The 23,158-nt window shown below is 34.2% G+C and overlaps 1 protein-coding gene across 5 annotated transcripts in view; it reads left to right on the top strand.

Moving 5' to 3' along the window:
* The window catches only part of LOC6039674 (octopamine receptor), a 91,280-nt gene that overhangs the window by 40,666 nt on the left and 27,456 nt on the right, over positions 1–23,158 (top strand). The gene's annotated exons all lie outside the window — the stretch shown is intronic.

Genomic DNA, 23,158 nt, shown 5'->3' with positions numbered 1-23,158 from the left:
CCGCCTCAGATGATGATGCCAACTGTGCATATGCAAAAAAGTTCATGCGCTAAATTCAAATTGCACACCGGAAGTTGGCACGCTTGCAAGAAGTTTTACTATTTTCACATGCCCTTTAAATCCTGCAAAGAATGTGGGATCCTGAAAAAGTATTCTTCCTTCCGAAGCAGCAGATGTTCTCCCAAGTAATTCTTCTTCAGCGATGACGACGATGTAGACGTCACCCACGTGCAAGAGAAGCAATGCTGGGCATAATTTATGGACAAAGCGCATTTGTTTAAACTTGAAATGTGTTCGTTTGGGGCGCACCATCAACCCTCCTGCTGCCTGCCAGAGCTGCGAGCATTGCCCCCCCCCCCCCAGATTTTATGTGCTGAATCTAACACAAGAGCAAGCAATAGCTCCAAAGGAAACCATCTGTTGAGTTGTTGGTGGTTCCAATTATAAAACAGCAACTCATGTGCGAAAGACTCCTCCAGCCATGAAAATCGACTGACGGGGCTCGAGGGTGCCATTTCGAGTGTAAACATGAAAATTCATTTACATGTTCTTGTAAATGCCTTTTTCGGTAGGGGTTTATAGATGACAAAAGGACAAAACTTTACCACTAGAATTTAGACAAGTGTTTATCCTTTGTTTTTTTTTCTGATGTAATTTTGAGCATTTTTACTTTTTCTATCGATACAATTACTCAGTAATTATTTATAACTTCATTTGTAGCATATATTTTTGTTACACCCAGAACTGGGCATCGGCATACGAGAGGATAAAGAGCACGATTCGGTAGTAAAATGGTACTGTGTGCGGACGGAGAGGATAAATCCCGAAATTACCGAGAGTACTTTACTCATGGTTCATTTTCCAAAAAAGTTCATCTAACCAAAAAAAAAGTACCGTTACCGAGACTCGAACCCAAGACCTTCGGCTTATTGAACCGTGCCTTTGCCGTATGGGCCACCATGGTTCGGTGACTAAGTGGCGGTCGTTTGTCCATATAAGCCACTCATAGGATGAACTGTTCCAATGAACGAATGAACACGCGAGAGGACTATACTCTCGCAATATAGCACTTTCCTCACGTTTCTTTACGTGAGGACTATCCCCTCGTTCTTTAACTTTGGGTGTAATATTGGTTGAATAAACAAAAATGATATTATTGTAATTTCGAACTTTCAAACGATAAATATCATGCACAACTAGGCAAAGGGTAAAAACTTGCTGTTGATTATCGCTAATTGTCTCGACCTTTTGAAAATGTGATAAGGCGCGGTTATTTCTACCTTAAACCTTTTTGAGAAACCAGTTTCGCCCACCAGAAAGCCACTGTTTGACATCTCATGATTAGGAATGATTTCAGACAGCACGTGCAGAGTACATTTAAAAGTTTGTCAAATCTTGGAAACATGAACGATGAGTGAAAGAAGTGTTGGAGTTTTAAAGATAGCTGAAGGCACTTAAGCAATAATGAATGCACTCACCTTCGTCAAGTCCGATGTAACTCGTCTTTTCATGACCATTTCATTTAGGATTAAATTTCTTTTTTTATTTGGTAAATTCTTGAAGAAAAAAAAAAACCACTGCATATAATTTTGTTAAATTTGTATTATACATATACCGTAAACCAGGGTGACTTTGATAGCAAAACGAAGAGTACATATCAAATACTTATGGAATGGTATGGAATCATACTATGTTACCCTAAAACTTTCAACCAAGCACAATTTATCGGTGATAAATTCTTTTTCGAGATAATAAAACGATAATGACCCATAATGTAGGAACCGCAGTCAGAGTCGGATGTGTTTAGAAAACTGAAATCAAATTCACTAAATGTTTAGAAGCACTTTGTATTCCAAGGCAAACGAACAGTTATAAACTAGATCAGGAAAATATTTTTTATTTCTCTTTTTGCCCAAAAATTAAAACACAATCAGAACCACGAGAAACCATTTTTATTACATCTTGCACATAATATTTGTCACAGTCATCCCTCACATTCGGAACAGTTTACAGATCGGCCAATGTTCAAAAAAGCATAGCAAATCGATAATTGAACTTAATGATTTGCTTTTACTTTCGTTTGAAAGCTTTTCTTGCGATCTTTCGAATGCTGTATCGAACAACTGCAAATTTTAACTTTTATATGAAGTTTTTGAACAAAAACTTTGACCCTTGAAATCCACAAATTCGGAACACTTTTTTCTTACGGATATAAACAAACTTTGGTTCTCTCCGTGAGTACATAATTTTTACAAAAATTCAATCTTAGTTATGTTTCATGAATGACAACTTTTTGGTGAAAATATCAGTTCAATTCAGGTGTTCCACAATTGTGGGAGGCACAATAACATTCCACAATTATGGAACAGGAAATTTTGAGGCAGTGTTTTGCTGCTCGCAATAAAATCGTCTTGAAATACTGTTTTTTTGTTATAAAAGTACTTCTTTTAATAATGAAATAGCAGAAGAGTATCCAAATAAAGGTCCTAAAAATAGTAGAGTCAACAGAAAAGATGCATTTGGCGTGCTATTGACAAATTTTCACAAAAGTGTTCCAAATTTGTGGGTGTTCCGAATATGTGGGATGACTGTACATTCACGATTGAACTGAACGTTCACGAATAATTGTTTTGAGTTTCACGTTCTGTACAGAACGAAGTTGCAGTGACACTGACAGTTTAAGTCTAACAGAATGCTGAAATGCTCTTTGGCCAGTTCGTTTGGTGTTTTTTGTGGTCGCTTTTGGCGTGACCTCTCTAAAATTTAAAACGCTGGAACTTTTTTTTGTTGTGAATGTATTTGGTTGAAATTTGGGGTAATATTTAATTAAGTGCTTAACATATAAAGTTGGCCCGATCAATATTTTTGGAGATTTCAGCAAAATAGTGACGAAAATGTTAATAACTTTGAAACGATAATAGAAATACAACCAAAGGAAAAATATGTATTCAAATCTGCAACAGTGGATTTGCTGCAAAAAAAAATTACATTTTATAACATTTTTTGCAGAAAGTCCGTAGATCATTTTTACCCGTGTGTAAACATGGCAGCGATCTGCAGTTTTCACCAACACATATGATGCTGGCACGTACTCGAGCAACACTCCAAAGAGATGAATATGTTGGTGCTCTGTCCCTCGCAAATCGTCAAGCGTCCTTGGCGCGGTGATAGCTTTTCGGATCAGCAACCGGATGGTTCAATTCTCGTTCGGTTTAGATTAAACAGCAGCCGGTAATGTCAATAATTGTCGGTAATGGGCAAATATGTCATTCCTAAGGCTACCAACTGTACGGATATTTTCCTTACCATACGGATTTTCGAACCTCTTCGCGGATTTTTAATAGCCGGAATTTTTGTATGGAATTTTACGCATATACAGATTTGTACAGAATTTTAACAACTTTTTAATAATTGAATTGCTTTTTGATTTGATCGAAGCTTTTGTTACCTAGAAATTTTTATTTTTCTGTGAGTTTGATTCAAAAAAGTAGAGTTTTCCGGAGTTTCCTCAATTCAAACTTGATTATCAATAATTCTAGAGTTTTTTAACTATTGTCTTTCATATGTTGATTGGACCTTTAAAAAAAACTCTAGAATTGCGTATTTCTATTACGAAAATTTTGGTACCCTAACATGTATAGGTCATCGCTGAAATTTTAAAGTTATCGCAGTTTTAGTGAAAAAAGACGATTTTTTCCCGTTTTCGTCATTTTCCCATTTTTGCGCGTGGCGCGTCGAAATACCCAGCTTTTATTTTTAAAAATCGTATCTCAAAGTATCACCATTTTATGATATGTTATTTGAAATTTTACGAGGAATCCGATAAAAATATTTTCAGATATAGGCTCTTTGGTCTTGAGACCTTCAAAACAGCTTTTTAAGTTTTCATACGACCTTTTCAAATGTTAAGCTAGATTTTTGAAACTTCTTACTTTTTTCCCAAATAGCCAAACTAATCACCTTTCATTTGTGTCTAGGACAGCTAAAATCGGATGAAATGACGCGGAGATATGATTTTTTGAAAAAAGTGGTTTTTGCAAAAAATGACGAAAATTGCAATTTTTTGGACCACCCTAACACGGCGTATGTCACCCTAATGGCCAAACAAAAAATACGGGTCTAATTATTTCAGCCAAGGAATCCCCAGAAAAATTTTGAGCCCGATCGGAGAACTTTTTTTTCGAATCATGCTGTTTTCGTGGGGAATAGCTGCATACAGATTTGTTTAAAATGGTTTTATTTCAAAATTTCAACAATTTGGTAATTGAATTATGCTTTAATATGATTGAAAAGCTTAAATACGCTGTTAAAAATTCAAAAATGTCTTCTATGGCTTCGAATTTGACATGATACAGGTAAAATACAGATTTATTTTAGAGAAATTACAGATCTCCCATAAAATAATCTTGCATCGTTGGTCCCGGACGGAAAACCAGAGGATCACCCTCGACTCACAGGAAGCAACAAAGAAAGCAGTGGCTCTCGAGACGGTGGAGAAACGAAGGAGGAAGCTGGGGAGTTGCTCTACAGTTCGGCTGAGCTGTTGCGCATTTTATCCGAGTACATCGCCAGGTTAAAGACCTGCAAGACCCACTTGGACCAATTAACCCTTGTCAGTTACATAATCTCGAAGTATAGAGCATAAGGAGTTTTTTTTTTGTTATATATTAGTTGTTGACCGATCCTCGGTCTTAACCTGGTCACAGCACCTAAAAGATAACAAAAATAAATCAAGAATAAAAAAATATATATTACCGAATAGAAATATGCTTAATAACTGTTAGTTTTTATCATAAACAAACTGTACTTGCAAAGTAAATTGGTGACTAACCTTTTCGAGCCCTTGCAGCTGCTTTCTCGGTTGCGCAAAGAAAACCAAATTCAATTGGCTTACTTCTTGCCAAGCTTTATCAATTCGCTGCAAAAGATGTAGCTGGGGGCTTTTTTCGACGCTAAAACTTCTGTTTCACCATAAGCCACGGAGGCCACAAAAACTTTTCGTTATCTATCCGGTCAAACTTTGCTGGTTCAAGACATTGCAGCGCCAAGGGTTCTGTGGAAAATGCTACCACATTTTCACACTTTTCAAATTTCACAAGAAGAAAAAGTATCGTTACTTTGTGGTGTTCTCACCCCAGGTCATGTGAAGAACGGGTAACTTTCAACTGAACGAAACATAAGGCAGCAAAAAAAAGAAAAAAAAGATGAAGCATCCATTTCGGTGGAACCACCATCATTACAAAGTCGCGACCAAGTTCACGCGCTCTGAGCTCTGAGAACATCGTCGTTGGCTGCTTTCCTTAATTTAGCTGGAATGCTGCCAAACAAAATTGATGTCATGTCATGTCTTGGATCGCGATGGCGGCGTGGCACCAGCTTCAGTATCGGCTTGGCAGGCCACAGAAGCTCATCGTTTGGAAATGGGATTTTTTCCCTCGAGCTTTTCAGAAGGAAAATGTGTGTCATTTAGTTTTATGCGAGCGTGCAACAAAATGAGATTTGTGACGGAATTCCTCTTCATTGACGCACTTTAGGGGAAAAAGAACGGAAGCATGCAAATTCTCTGCTGTTTCAATTATTCATACTTTCTCAAGGCGAAAAAATAAATTTTCGCCATTCCTTGTTGTTAATAAAATAATTAAAATAATCAAGTTTATTTTTTTGACTTTTCAATTAAAAAAAAACATTCATATTTGATTAACCAAAGAATATCTCAGCACCAAACGAAACCGTTTCTGACGAAAACGATATTCAAGGATTACGTACAAGAACACCGCTTTACGTTTTATGTCGAGCCATCACATCAAATTTGAAATAAAACGCTTAAATCATAAGCCCCAACCCCTTGTATGCGAATGCGTGTATGAGTGACAAAATTGTTAGGTCCCAACAGAGGGAGGTTGCACATTTTTGTCTCAAACCAGACAATCTCCCAAAAGAGCTAAGAAGATTATCAGTTCTCGTTGTCCATTTTTCAAGCAATCATTTATGCTGAAGGGAAGCTACAAATTCCAACCAACCTGGATCACAAAACCGGCTGTGCTACCAGAGCCCTCGTCAAGGAACCGCCCGTCCGCTTTCTTATCAGGAAATTTTTCGGGCCGGGCACATGATTCTGCAAAACCCAAGTAATTTGATGGTAACGGAGGGCACTGACATGTCAAGCTCCAGGACCAAGGGTAAACGGGTTTTTCCTGCGGGTGACTCAAATTATGACATGACCAGCAATTTAGTTACACATTTAACCCCAACCCGCGCCGCCTCCAAACGAGTTGGGTGTGCTCGTGCTTGATTAACGTAGGAGAGATTTGAGGGAAAGGATTAGGAATTCATTCGACCCTCGTTTATGGTCGATTACTCATAGTCCTGCGCCCACCGATGTGACACTTATCTTTCACACTTCACTGAATGCGGAAACTAGCTTTCACCGCAGGAAAACGCATAAAATTTAAATTAGTTGTAAATTGAAGTTGCTCAATTTAATAAATCGTAATCTAACAATTTAACAATTTAACAATTTAACAATTTAACAATTTAACAATTTAACAATTTAACAATTTAACAATTTAACAATTTAACAATTTAACAATTTAACAATTTAACAATTTAACAATTTAACAATTTAACAATTTAACAATTTAACAATTTAACAATTCAACAATTCAACAATTTAACAATTTAACAATTTAACAATTTAACAATTTAACAATTTAACAATTTAACAATTTAACAATTTAACAATTTAACAATTTAACAATTTAACAATTTAACAATTTAACAATTTAACAATTTAACAATTTAACAATTTAACAGTTTAACAGTTTAACAATTTAACAATTTAACAATTTAACAATTTAACAATTTAACAATTTAACAATTTAACAGTTTAACAATTTAACAATTTAACAATTTAACAATTTAACAATTTAACAATTTAACAATTTAACAATTTAACAATTTAACAATTTAACAATTTAACAATTTAACAATTTAACAATTTAACAATTTAACAATTTAACAATTTAACAATTTAACAATTTAACAATTTAACAATTTAACAATTTAACAATTTAACAATTTAACAATTTAACAATTTAAAAATTTAACAATTTAACAATTTAACAATTTAACAATTTAACAATTTAACAATTTAACAATTTAACAATTTAACAATTTAACAATTTAACAATTTAACAATTTAACAATTTAACAATTTAACAATTTAACAATTTAACAATTTAACAATTTAACAATTTAACAATTTAACAATTTAACAATTTAACAATTTAACAATTTAACAATTTAACAATTTAACAATTTAACAATTTAACAATTTAACAATTTAAAAATTTAACAATTTAAAAATTTAACAATTTAACAATTTAACAATTTAACAATTTAATAATTTAACAATTTAACAATTTAATAATTTAACAATTTTACAATTTTACAATTTTACAATTTAACAATTTAACAATTTAACAATTTAACAATTTAACAATTTAACAATTTAACAATTTAACAATTTAACAATTTAACAATTTAACAATTTAACAATTTAACAATTTAACAATTTAACAATTTAACAATTTAACAATTTAACAATTTAACAATTTAACAATTTAACAATTTAACAATTTAACAATTTAACAATTTAACAATTTAACAATTTAACAATTTAACAATTTAACAATTTAACAATTTAACAATTTAAAATTTAACAATTTAACAATTTAACAATTTAACAATTTAACAATTTAACAATTTAACAATTTAACAATTTAACAATTTAACAATTTAACAATTTAACAATTTAACAATTTAACAATTTAACAATTTAACAATTTAACAATTTAACAATTTAACAATTTAACAATTTAACAATTTAACAATTTAACAATTTAACAATTTAACAATTTAACAATTTAACAATTTAACAATTTAACAATTTAACAATTTAACAATTTAAAAATTTAACAATTTAAAAATTTAACAATTTAACAATTTAACAATTTAACAATTTAATAATTTAACAATTTAACAATTTAATAATTTAACAATTTTACAATTTTACAATTTTACAATTTTACAATTTAACAATTTAACAATTTAACAATTTAACAATTTAACAATTTAACAATTTAACAATTTAACAATTTAACAATTTAACAATTTAACAATTTAACAATTTAACAATTTAACAATTTAACAATTTAACAATTTAACAATTTAACAATTTTAAAATTTTACAATTTTACAATTTTACAATTTTACAATTTTAAAATTTTACAATATAGGGGAAATTCTCGTATCTTTGGCAGGTTAAGCTCTCGCTCCTAACTCCATCAAATTTGCTGATTTTCACTATTTAAACAACTAATTTTGCAAAACTTTTGGTAGAAACTTGCTTGCTCACTTCTTATTGAGCTATTTATCACTCGATTTCAGTTGAAAACGCTTTTAATTAGCTTTAATTGCATGTCAAAGTTCTGACCTGCCAACATTAGAGGCACGCTGGAATTAGATGCTGTTCCCCTAAGTCAAATATTTTTGAAGTCGTTAGTTTCCTCTACATTATGCTGTCCAGCTGTCAAACGAAATGTACGGCTCTTTGCGCACATTACACAGCCGACAAGCACGGATAAGCTAATGAAATTAAACGGTTCACAATGCTGGAGCAGAAATTTCGCTCCAAGTAACAAGCGCAATGGTTTTGCCTGATGGAATTTTCAATAAGCTTGGAGCTGTTCTGCTCGAATGTGAGTAATTTTCCTATTTGTTGAATTCTTGCGTTCCCCAACATATGGTCCACTGCCGCTGCCAAATGCTATTTTACGACAAAGTGACGTAAACGCTCCTAGGCTTGAAGTTTACGTTGTGTTTTTTTTTATTTTGGAGAGACATATCTCAGAAAAAAAAATAAACGAACGACACAAACGTCACTTTGCTGCCAAACGGCACATCTGGATCATCGCTTTTGTGCCTGACTTTGCCATTATCAGTCGTCGTCGTTGCTCGACCGGAATCGGAAATTGTACCCGTTTGATTCAATTTTAATGATCCCCTTCTTGAGAAAGTCCATGCAAACAAGGCACTTTGGCTTTGTACTTGATGGGTAAAACTGGTTTTTTTGCTGCTGTTTGACAACAAGTCGAAGCGCATTTGAGAAAAAAATATAGCTGAGTTGTTTGATATTGGTAAACAGCAGATTTGAATCATGCGTAAATTTATGCAAAGTCTCTAATCGTCGTGATCTTGCCACACGTCGCTTCTTCACGTTCCAAGAAAAACGTGTTTTACTGGTACAAAAACAAGAGCACGCAATGTTAACAACAACAAACACATTTTGTTTGGCCATTCGTTGCATTATTTGAATATCTGGTTGAATTTGGTTGCAGTTACAATCACAATTATAAAAGTGGTCGGGCATGCTCGTGTGCAGGGGTGTGTTTGATGGGCTTGAGCTAGGTAGATGCGCATTTGGCTGAGGGCGCCTACAGTGCATATATGATTTTTAGGGCGCTGACAGTCACTAACTGATATGTGAGGCGCTTATAGTGGAAACGTATTTTTAAACTTAAAAATAAAACAAAATCCTAAAGTACCTAAACATACACATGGTTCTTGATGTTTAATAAACAAAGCGTAGATTAAATTAAAAATTAAGCATAAGCATAAGCATAGGTGCCCACCCGCAGTTGCTACTCCGTTATTGACCAGGACCTCCAGAAGTTACATCCACGAGCCGTGGAAGATAAGTGGGTGCTATCTTTCCTCGCTTCGCAACTTCTCAAAGGCCCCTATCATGCTGATCAATACCGGCGCCGGCCACGACCAGTGGTAGGGTCACGGGGAAGTGGATGGGAATGTTAGTCCGATACTTGAGTGATAGAGACCGCCCAATCGACTGCTTCTCCGACAAAGTATCACATGAGTTTATTGTTTATTGTTTATTCGTCAAGCTTATGTAGACTACTTACAATTTTCTTACATGGGTAATTCTCCGCCAACTCACACAGCAGTTGCCCCGACCCCTCTTCGATTTGCGTGAAACTTTGTCCTAAGGGGTAACTTTTGTCCCTGATCACGAATCCGAGGTCCGTTTTTTGATATCTCGTGACGGAGGGGCGGTACGACCCCTTCCATTTTTGAACATGTGAAAAAAGAGGTGTTTTTCAATAATTTGCAGCCTGACACGGTGATGAGATAGAAATTTGGTGTCAAAGGGACTTTTGTGTAAAATTAGACGCCCAATTTGATAGCGTTCGTAAAATTCCGAAAAAACGTTTTTTTCATCGAAAAAAACACTAAAAAAGTTTTAAAAATTCTCCCATTTTCCGTTACTCGACTGTAAAAAAATTTGGAACATGTCATTTTATGGGAAATTTAATGTACTTTTCGAATCTTCATTGTCCCAGAAGGGTCATTATTTTGTTTAGAACAAAATTTTTCATTTTAAAATTTCGTGTTTTTTCTAACTTTGCCGGGTTATTTTTTAGAGTGTAACAATGTTCCACAAAGTTGTAGAGCAGACAATTACAAAAATTTTAATATATAGACATAAGGGGTTTGCTTATAAACATCACAAGTTATCGCGATTTTACGAAAAAAAGTTTTGAAAAAGTTGGTCGTCATCGATCATGGCCATTCATGGTCACCCGCGACAGACACGGACGACGAAACAAAGAGAAACGCGAAAAGTAACTTTTTCAAAACTTTTTTTCGTAAAATCGCGATAACTCGTGATGTTTATAAGCAAACCCCTTATGTCTATATATTAAAATTTTTGTAATTGTCTGCTCTACAACTTTGTAGAATATTGTTACACTCTAAAAAATAACCCTGCAAAGTTAGAAAAAACACGAAATTTTAAAATGAAAATTTTTGTTCTAAATGAAAAATGACCCTTCTGGGACAATGTAGATTCGAAAAGTACATTAAATTTCCCATAAAATGACATGTTCCAAAATTTTACAGTCGAGTAACGGAAAATGGGAGAATTTTTAAAACTTTTTAGTGTTTTTCGATGAAAATACGTTTTTCGGAATTCTGAGTACGCCATCAAATCGGGCGTCTAATTTTACATAAAAGTCCTTTGACACCAAATTTCTATCTCATCACCGTTTCAGGCTGCAAATAGTTGAAAACACCTCTTTCGCATGTTCAAAATGGAAGGGTACCGCCCTCCGTCACGAGATATCAAAAACGGACCTCGGTTTCGTGATCAGGGACAAAAGTTACCCCTTAGGACAAAGTTTCACGCAAATCGAAGAGGGGTCGGGGCAACTTTTCCCGATTTCGTGTGAGTTGGTAGAGAATTACCCACATACTAGATATTATTTCTATTGTATAGATTTTTTCGTAGTTCCGGTTTAGACATGTCAAAATGTATGTACTGTGAATTTTCATTATAAAAGCGCATCATTTGATTTAATGGCGAATTTTTTAAATAATTTGTCGTGTATGCAGTTATTCTAAAAAGTTGTGAATGTCTAAGAGTACGGCTTGGTTCATGAATACTATTGCGTATTACTGAAAATAATGCTGCTGACTGTATGCGTTGAGAAATAATGTCGTTGATGAAAGAGAGCATGGCAAATTTACGACGTTCTTGTAATGATTGTATGTTTATGAGCATGCAGCGTGCTTCATACGATGGGAGAGGAAATGCAGTCCAGTTAAGTTTACGTAGTGCGTACAGTAAGAATTGTTTTTGGACAGATTCAATACGTGCTTGGTGTACGGCATAGTATGGATTCCAGACGATACTACAGTATTCCAAGATTGGCCTGACATACGTTATATAGAGTAATTTAATAGTATACGGGTCCTGGAAGTTGAATGCAAAGCGCTTTATAAAGCCTAATGTACTTTTGCCTTGTTTATTATTGTGTTATAGTGTTCTACAAAGTTAGTTGTGAGTCTAGGATGACACCTAGATCACGTACTACTTTGCATTTTTCTACTGGTTGGTTTCCTAATAATACTGTTATGTTTGGTGTTTCATGTTTTCTGCTGAAGGCAATGGAATTACATTTCTTTACATTCAATTGGGGTAGGCTTTTACTACACCATGTGTAGAAAAGATTAATTTCGTTTTGGAATACATGACTGTCATTGGCATTTCCTATTTCCATATACAATTTCATGTCGTCTGCATATACAAGTACGTTAATTTTTTAAGAATGAAGGAAATGTCGTTTACATACAAGATGAAAAGAAGAGGTCCTAGATGGGATCCTTGCGGAACCCCAGAGGTGACGTGAATTGATTCCGATAGTACATTTTGGAAGCGAACAATTTGTTCGCGCTTAGTCAAATATGACTTAAGCCATTCCAAAAGATTCGGTTGAATTCCAATTTTCTGCAGTTTGAAGAGTAATAATGGTATGTCGATTCTGTCAAATGCCTTACTAAAGTCTGTGTAAATTGCTTCTACGAAATTGCGATTATGCATTGCATTCAGTGTAAAATTTACAAATTCTAAAAGGTTGGTGCTAGTAGAGCGGCCTTTAAAAAAGCCGTTCTGTTTACATGTGATGCGGTTTTTACTTGCTGAAAGATTTTTCATTTATAATAGATTCGAAAAGTTTTGGAATGCAAGACAAAAGGGCAATTCCGCGATAATTACGTATGTCTGATTTTGGGCCTGACTTGAAAATAGGCACCAAAAAGACTTTTCCATGTTTGTGGGAATTTTCCAGTATTTATTGACATGTTGAAAAGATGATGCAGTGGATATGTCAATTCTTCTGCAAGGTTCTTTAGGAATGCAGGTGCTATTCCGTCGGGTCCTGGTCCTTTTGATGAGTCTAAGTCCTTCAATGCCTGGCGTACTTCCGTTTCTGACAAAGAATTGACTGAGACGTCATTTGGAAATTCCGGTATATAAGAAAAGTAGTCGCGGTCGCGGTCTTCTTCGGAAAATGAGGTGTATACTTCTTTGAAAAATTTTGAAAAAAGATTGCAAATTTCTTTTGAGTTACTGCCTACATTTTCGTCCAGTTGCATTTGCGATGGGAAGTTACTACTTTTGGATTTGGATTTTACGTAATTAAAGAAATTTTTCGGGCATGATTTGACTTCAGATTCGACTTTACTATTATATTCTTCGTTGGCAGAATTGAGTGCCGAAAAAATGGTCGGAAATATTCAGATAATTCAGAAGATTTGTGTCATTTGTATTGTTTCTGTATAGTTTGTAGGCTTTTTGTTTTCTATTTTTAAATTTCTTAGTTGTGGAGTGAACCACACTGGGTATTTATTGCCTGTGTTATTACGTCGTCTTCTTCTAGTAGGTACGGTTTCAGATGTTATAGTGTTAATTTCCGTATAGAATTTTCCTACTAATTCGTCGACATTTCCTTCATTATTAAATAAATTTTGCCAGTCAAATGCAAGTAGTTTACGTTTGGCTTCTACAAAGTTTGTTTTATTGTATTCCAGGACTTCTTCATATTCCCAGTCAATGGGCAAAGTGTTTTTATGGACATAAATAGAATATTCAATTGCTGTATGGAAGACTTCATTCTTCCAAAGGGGGGTTACAGATTCTTGTACATGAAAGTCTTCAATACAGTTACGACTGTTTATTTGCATGGTCCGGCGGAAAGTATACTGATGCAAAAATGTGTACTTGGCCTGCAATAGTGGCTTTGGCCCAGACTTTGAGGGGGTTAGTAGATGGGTATGAGGTCAGGATTCACGAGTGGCAGTGATGTGACCATGAGCATTTTGTTTATCGGTTGAAATTTTAAATCTTAGGCAGCCGGCTGCGGAAAGATAAATAATTGATTATTTAAAAAGTTTGTTTTAATCGAACGCGTGCCAACCGAGCGGTAGTGCTATGGGCTGGACTTATCAGTATATTTTTACTGTTGGTACAATTAAGATAACGCGAGCAAATGTCAAAAATAGTAGATGAGTCAATACTAAAGCTGCCAGTTGGAATAAATTATTACGATCAACGAATATAAACGAAAAGAAAACAGGACACCACGTAACCGATTGTAATGAAATTAAAACAATAACTTAAACGAACTTAACCGGCGGCGTGCCTTCCTATCAACGATGATAAAGAAGGACTTATAAATTTAAAATATAAAAAGACTCCAAAAATACGTTGCATAGTAACCGCGAAGTCCCGCTACTCACAATCGAATCCGAAAGATAGCTATCTAGAATTTTAAATATAGTATTAATTCGACCGCGATCCTCCAGAAATTCTTCGTCGGCGTGCCTTCCGATCAACGGTGATGTAAGAAGGGCTTTATTCATTAAAATGATTTTATATCATAAGTCTTAAAACATATTCGTCGGCGTGCCTTCCGATCATCGATGATATAGAAAGGACTTAATCCAGCAATACGACTTGCTTGTCTCGAAAAAAAAAAGAATTCGTATCGTTTCTATCGAAAACTATGTAAAGAGAACAAAAAAATTGGCCAACGAACGCGCGAACTAAAAATAAAGAAAAAAAGAAGAAGAAGAAGACCAATCACCCCATGCACACAAACAGCGACACAAAAGAGATGAAAACAACACGAATCAGAAGAAATCCAATCACCCCATGTACACAAATAGCGACACAAAAGAGATGGAAAATAACACGAAAAAAACAGGACTGCGCGTCCACACAGGCACCGCACTACTGATGCCATTATTTAATTATAATGACCAATCACCCCATGCACTCGAACAGCGACACAAAAGAGACGGAAAATAACACGAAAAAACAGGACTGCGCGTCCACACAGGCACCGCACTACTGATGCCATTATTTAATTATAATGACCAATCACTCCATGCACTCGAACAGCGACATAAAAGAGACGGAAAATAACACGAAAAACAGGACTGCGCGTCCACACAGGCACCGCACTACTCAAAGCGTAGATTAAATTAAAAATTTAAAAAAAATTATGGTAAATTTACCTATTTTAACAAAGTAGTACATATATAACTTAAGTTTAATTTTTGGGATTAAAGATTACTATTTTTGCATAAATTTTATTTTTGGTACGATTTCTGCTGATATTTTTTTTCTGTGATTTTGAATCAATATTATTAGAAATTAAAAAAAGTCTTGTCGCAAAAAGAACGATACACGCCTGTGAATCCGTTGCCGAAACCGCAAGGTTTAAGAGGGCTAGATTATAAGGTGTTACGTCGATTCCACATTATCAGAAATAAAAGTTATTTTATGTTTTTGATTTTTTTTTTCATTCAAAAATGTAAGCACCTTCCCGCAAATTTATTTTAGGAAAACATAATAAAAAGAATTTCAAAAATTCTTTAACGGTTAGTAAGGTAATTCGCTTGGCTAAACACTTGCTTGAAAGTGTCAAAGATTTCAAGAACCTATAGGTTTGAAAACATTATTTAGTAAACTTCAAATATAAGATCAAAACAGACAAAGAGTGACTTTTGCCCTCAACTTACACAAACTTCACATTATTTTTGAAAATTCATAAAATTGACTCTAAACCTAGTCGTAAACCCTTTCTTTGTCCCGTCCTACTCGATAATGAAAATGCCCATCCCCCAACGTGGACAAATAAAAATGTTTTGTCTGCAGCGTGGAAAAACGCAACCCATTGCTATGAAACAATAGAATCTTTTAGTTATTTAAAATGTTTAAGGTCGCAGATAACTTTATCTACACATAATTAAATTTGATCCATTTTGGAATTGATAATAAAAACTGACTCTCGCGTATTCAATCCAGAAGTCAGAATTATATATTAACAGGGTATCCAGATCCACGGTAAGTTTCGGAGAACAAATCTAAGATAAAAGTGAAAATTTTTTATCGATTTTAATGTATATTTCTATGGAAAAATTACATGAAATTGATAGAAACACGTACATTCATATTTATCAAATTTGTCATGAACATGCCTGGAATGACTTGAACGGGACCATCCATAAACCACGTGGTCACTTTAGGAGGGTATGGTGATTGTCCACGATCCATACAAAAAAGTTTTTTTTTGTATGGACAATTGTCCACAAGGGGGGGGGAGGGTGGTGGAGGTAACAGATTCCCAAAAAAGTGTCCACGTGGTTTATGGATGGTCCCAACTTGAAAATAACATATAAAAAAAATCCTTATTCAGTTATCCGAAAAACACAATTACTTAATAAGGAAAGGAGGCAGAATTCATAAAGTAAAGTAATTTCATACTTTTTTTTATTTCAGTGTATGGCTTTTGAACTTTATCTTTGCAATCAAATCGGAGAAAACAGATTGACTAGCTCTCAATAGAATAATCTGATGCGATTTAGTATTACCTAAAGCGTCCAATTTCCCAGGGTTACAAAATTCCCGGGAAACGGTAAATATTAAATTTATCCAAAATTGTTCTTATATTGGTTCTGGTTAATATTCTTTAACAAAATTGTATAAAAAGCAACTTAAATGATCAAATTAAGTGCGAGGGTCAATTAATGCCTTAACTGCTTGCAAAAACATTTTCAAGAAAATATATTGATATTCTAAATCTATAGACTATTTCTAAATTTACTAGTATTTTTTTTTTTTGCAGTGATATTTTTCCAATCACAGTCTTTTGACGGCGAGTAACATGAATCCATGCTTCAAAACCATAACATTGCTACAGTTTGAGAGAATATGATAAAGAATAATATTGAGAATAAAAAATAATGAAGAAAATATGGATTTGTTGGCAAATCTTTTTTCTTGAAAAAATCTTACTTCTTTGAGCTCATGAATAAATAGATAAGCATTGAAACGAAACGAAACTATTGGCACTACGCCCCCCGGGGCATGGCCTTCCTCTAACGTGGGATTTCTGCTCCAGCGCCTCTGACGAGACAGGAGAAACCGGGACCGACGTTTTACTTCACCATCCGATAGAAGCTCAGTGGATAAGGCGGGAATCGAACCCGCGTCTCATAGCATCATCGGGATCGGCAGCCGAAGCCGCTACCCCTGCGCCACGAGACCCACCAGATAAGCATTGAATTCACCTTAAATATCAACTTTTTCACTTGAAATATAATTTTCATAAAATCACCTTCTACATAATACGAAGTAGTTTTTTTTTAATGATTCAGCTTAATAAATGATTTCGTCTAAAAGAATTTTCATAGCAATAAAAGAAGTTCAGTTCATATTAAATCTCTTACGCCCTTGTTAGCTCAAGTTTTTTTTTCTTGATATTAAACTATTAACACTTTTTAACAAATTTGCCAATTTTTTTTTATTTGGAATGACCCTCTCTGAGACATCAATTGATATTTTTTTCAATTTTCATCCAATTTGGCCATGGTAAACAAAACCGTAAAAAAACATAATTTGATCTTGGCAGAACAGGATACCTAAGTTTCAAAGGATATAACAACAATTTTTGTTTAAAAAGCTAACCAGAATTATAATAGTTAATTTTCATTTCATAATATCGTAATTTTTGTTGCTCAACGAATAAACAAGATCCCAGTTGTGAAAGCTTCAGAAACTAATATTTTTTTGAAATATTTATACTTTGATATGAAATTTTCAGGCGAACTGAATGGTTATAAGAACAATAAATCGAAATGAATAAAATAAAATTAAGTTTTTCATTACTATTTTTTTTTTAAATTTAAAAAAATGTGCCAAAAAGTTAAGAAAATTATGAAACTATATTATGTGCAATTATCGTTACTTTTAACGGCATTGCTTTATTGAGACAAAAAATTGATATCAAAATTTTATTTAATTTCTTAAAAAAAATAAATATGAGCATTCAAAATGTCTCAGTTAACGCTTCCTATTGTGTAACTAAGCGAAATTCGCATATCTCAGCTAGTAACGAACAAATACTGATATTTTATTATGAGAACTTGCTCCGAAAATTGTTCTTAGAGATCTAATTGATAAAGTCTAGATTATACAAAGTGGAATCAAATTAGATAATTTAGAAGAATATGTGCAATTTGCATAGATTATGTATATGTATTAGGATGTAACAAAAATTACATTTTGGCGGACATTCAGAGGTTTGTTCCGGTGGTCATACTGAGCTCAAATTCCAAATATGAGCTTGATTGGATGTAACAGGAGCTGGTGCTTTGCATCTGAATTTTAAATGGGATTTAACCCGTAAAAAGATTTTTTTTTTCAAAAATGTAATTTTTTAAGGCACTTTGGCCACTGAAGCGCTTATTTTCAACATCACTGGCGTGTAGGCCCGATTCTTGCACATCTTTTGGTATATGTAACATTGATTTTTGGGGCACCCCGGAGCTCGGTAAAAACCTTAAAAGTTTGGCATTTTTTCGAAAAATCGATCCCGGCATAATCAAATGGTGTCTCGGACGCCGCGAGATGCGACGTATATCTTTTTTACGATTCAGTAGCCAAAGTGCTTAAAAAATATAATAAGCATATTGTTTCAATCAATTTTCAGTGACTTTCCAAAGAAAAATCTGATAAGATCGTTATAAAATTCTGAGATTCTTAGAAGAAGTTGCACTTGGGGCTTAATATTATATTTCAATTCACCCTCAAAATTTCGGGAAATAGACTTTCTTACAAGGTGCAAAATATCAGACCAACCTTATTTATCTAGGAGAACTCTAAATAATCACACCGTGTACATTGTACACTGTATGACTTAATTAAAATCAAACTATGTTTCATTTCCCATATCAGTTCTCGATCTATAAAGTAAACGAAATCATTTAGTAAAGTCCTCTACTAGAATAAAGTTGCCACATAGAGCGATTTATTTTGAGTCCCTATCACTTCGAAAAAAACCTTAACCAGAAGCGAAGATCTCTTTCATCAAAAAATAAATCAGCAATAAAATAATTAATATTAATGGTACTGATTTCAAAAGAATTCTTTTTTTCAAAGCTTCGGGGTAAATGTTCCGAAAAACTCTACCCGTCAAAAATCATCCTCTGTTAGAGGATACAAAGAGTAAGTCAGCCTACACAAGTCATCTGTTGGAAACATGTTGACAAAGCGATGCATAAGGTTTGCATGCCCTGTGAGGCTGTTGCTGCGAAGTGGTTGTTCAAGAATGCTACACCGTTAAATACTGTAAGCACAGAATTAAAGGATGAATAGCACGTATTTACAATATGAAAGATGATAATGTTCTCATAAACATTGATGATCGTGCCAAAAATATAAAACGCATTACGCAAAACGAGCTCCAACATTTTTACCAATTCGGAGTATCGATTCACCTGAAGGGTAGGCTTACTCCTTCAATCTGAGAAAGTCATTTGAAATCATTGGTCTAAATTTGATACATTTTGGTGAGCGAGTCGGCTTCTCTCGCTCTTGGGGAAACATATAGTTGCGTGCGCACAACAACCAAAAATCATTTAGTCAAATAAAAAAAAACAACCAAACCACAAAAAGAAACTAATGCATCGCAAGAGTGACAAAGCTAAATTTAAATAAAACAAACAACAAACCATCACGCAGCGATCGCGCATCGACTTAGCGACTTTGCGACTGACTGCGACAGCACTACCTTGGAACATTGAAATGTTTGGTTGACTTTACAGAAAGAGTGCATATGACTTGAAAAAAAGAAAAGGGCGCTTCAAAATTGAGCCAAGAAATTGGTGAAACTTGGTGCAATCCCTTTTATGGTCAAAAATATCGTTTAACTTGAATATTTTTCCTTAAAAAATAAATAAATTTAAGCAAACAGCTAAGTAGATGTCATCTACTCAAATCTACCCATAAGCACACCCCTGTTCAATTTTTTTCAGCCATAAGGGCGCCTCCAGTCAAATTTTCATATTGAGAATTTCAATACAATTTTTTAAGTCGTAGGGGCGCCTCCAGTCAAATTTTAATATTGAGAATTTTAATACAATTTTTTAAATCCTAGGGGCGCCTTCAGACAAACTTAATTTAAAAAATATCGCTCCTCGACAGCACTACCTTGGAACATTGAAATGTTTGGTTGACTTTCCAGAAAGAGTGCATATGACTTGAAAAAAAGAAAAGGGCACTTCAAAATTGAGCCAAGAAATTGGTGAAACTTGGTGCAAGCCCTTTTATGGTAAAAAATATCGTTTAACTTGAATATTTTTCCTTAAAAAATAAATAAATTTAAGCAAACAGCTAAGTAGATGTCATCTACTCAAATCTACCCATAAGCACACCCCTGTTCAATTTTTTTCAGCCATAAGGGCGCCTCCAGTCAAATTTTCATATTGAGAATTTCAATACAATTTTTTAAGTCGTAGGGGCGCCTCCAGTCAAATTTTCATATTGAGAAGTTCAATACATTTTTTTAAGTCGTAGGGGCGCCTCCAGTCAAATTTTCATATTGAGAATTTCAATACAATTTTTTAAGTCGTAGGGGCGCCTCCAGTCAAATTTTCATATTGAGAATTTCAATACATTTTTTTAAGTCGTAGGGGCGCCTCCAGTCAAATTTTCATATTGAGAATTTTAATACAATTTTTAAATCCTAGGGCGCCTTCAGACAAACTTAATTTAAAAATATCGCTCCTCGACTTGGCGACTTTGCGACTGACTGCGACAGCACTACCTTGGAACATTGAAATGTTTGGTTGACTTTACAGAAAGAGTGCATATGACTTGAAAAAAAGAAAAGGGCGCTTCAAAATTGAGCCAAGAAATTGGTGAAACTTGGTGCAATCCCTTTTATGTTCAAAAATATCGTTTAACTTGAATATTTTTCCTTAAAAAATAAATAAATTTAAGCAAACTGCTAAGTAGATGTCATCTACTCAAATCTACCCATAAGCACACCCCTGTTCAATTTTTTTCAGCCATAAGGGCGCCTCCAGTCAAATTTTCATATTGAGAATTTCAATACAATTTTTTAAGTCGTAGGGGCGCCTCCAGTCAAATTTTCATATTGAGAATTTTAATACAATTTTTTAAATCCTAGGGGCGCCTTCAGACAAACTTAATTTTAAAAATATCGCTCCTCGACTTGGCGACTTTGCGACTGACTGCGACAGCACTACCTTGGAACATTGAAATGTTTGGTTGACTTTACAGAAAGAGTGCATATGACTTGAAAAAAAGAAAAGGGCGCTTCAAAATTGAGCCAAGAAATTGGTGAAACTTGGTGCAATCCCTTTTATAGTCAAAAATATCGTTTAACTTGAATATTTTTCCTTAAAAAATAAATAAATTTAATCAAACAGCTAAGTAGATGTCATCTACTCAAATCTACCCATAAGCACACCCCTGTTCAATTTTTTTCAGCCATAAGGGCGCCTCCAGTCAAATTTTCATATTGAGAATTTCAATACAATTTTTTAAGTCGTAGGGGCGCCTCCAGTCAAATTTTCATATTGAGAATTTTAATACAATTTTTTAAATCCTAGGGGCGCCTTCAGACAAACTTAATTTAAAAAATATCGCTCCTCGACTTGGCGACTTTGCGACTGACTGCGACAGCACTACCTTGGAACATTGAAATGTTTGGTTGACTTTACAGAAAGAGTGCATATGACTTGAAAAAAAGAAAAGGGCGCTTCAAAATTGAGCCAAGAAATTGGGGAAACTTGGTGCAATCCCTTTTATGGTCAAAAATATCGTTTAACTTGAATATTTTTCCTTAAAAAATAAATAAATTTAAGCAAACAGCTAAGTAGATGTCATCTACTCAAATCTACCCATAAGCACACCCCTGCTCGTGTGACAAAACATGTTCTGGGGATCTGTGGAGTTCAAAAGATGAGGCGTTAAAAGCTACACAAAATGACGTTCCTAACTCAATTTGATCCTTAATCGACGTGTGACAAGATATCACAATCATGGCGATATAGTCTCCCTTGTTACTTGAAAACAAGATACTTTCCCAAAACAGTTGTCTCACATCACAAATACGTAAGGAATATTCGAATCCATTGAGAAAGTAACATATTTAAAAAACAACTCGTTTTGAGCTTTCTCAATTGTTTATAAAACTTTTAAATCCAACACCCTTTTTGTAGCTCACCATAAAGCATAATAAAATGTTGGAAGCGTTCCAAGCCTGCATTATTCGTATTATGTGTTTTTAAATTGGCTTGGTGCGCACCATCGCATACATACATGGCATACTTCCGCATGAAATTTCATTCCTCCCTTGGCGACAATTGTTCCGGCAGGCAGGCAACAAGCTGGAAAATTTGGTGAATTTTGGCAAGTTTTAAATTTAAATATGTGAGCCTGCACTCTATGATTAAGAATAATTATCAACTTGCTTTGTATTTCGAAATAATACGATTATCACATAATAAACTATTATGAAATTTATTTTGAAGCAGACGCCTCATGAAAAAAAATGCATTAATGTAATCATAACTTACACCCCCTCGAACTCGCTCAGTGGCCGTTAATATCAATTGACAGTTTATATCGAGGTAAATCTAATTATGGTTTATTTAGATAACCGTTTACCCCTATAGTCATCGTCGAAACTAATCCACTCTTTGTGCCTCAATGCAGTTTCGAGCATAACTCGTGTCGTTGTCAGAGCTACAGAGTAACCCGTGTGCGAGTACGCTGATAAAACATGTAAATTTTATGTTCATAATTAAGCAACCCATGATACAATAAAACCGCTTTTGGGTTTCACTTTATTCCGTGGAAATTATTACCGACCCCACTTGTTGTTGCTGTTGAACGCCGCAGGACAATCAAATTAATGCCATGAATAAAGATGTACGGTGCGTTGGAGGAAAAGGGGGACTATTGGAGAAAAATTGTGCTCTGTTTCGAATACAATTATTCTTTTTTTTTATTATCACCCTTTTCATCGGACACAGCAACGTGATTAAGTAGTTAGGACGAACATTCGTTATCAAGCGTGATTAGATTATCCGGATGATTAAGTGATATCGCCTATATTGAAAATACCAGTAAAAAAGTTTTAACAAAAAATTTAAATTTGTTTTGTTGTTTTAAATTAGCAATTCAATAAAAAAATGCACCTGATTAAAAAAATGTTATAAAAAGCATTCTGAACTACATAAATTTGAAATCATCATATTTCACCCTTAGTACAGTTTCATTTCGTACTACTTTTTCTTGACATGTAACTAACAAACAAAGCATAAATCTGCTAACAAATCGGTTAACTTGCAGCAAAGATGTTATCTACCGGAAGCCATATATTAAGATGACAAGTAATAAATTCACCAAAATAACCGTTGTTTT

The sequence above is a fragment of the Culex quinquefasciatus genome, chromosome 1 (assembly GCF_015732765.1).
Source record: "Culex quinquefasciatus strain JHB chromosome 1, VPISU_Cqui_1.0_pri_paternal, whole genome shotgun sequence".
NCBI lineage: Eukaryota > Metazoa > Arthropoda > Insecta > Diptera > Culicidae > Culex > Culex quinquefasciatus.
Note: the sequence above shows the minus strand (reverse complement) of the source record. Positions and strands in the feature narration are given on the sequence as shown.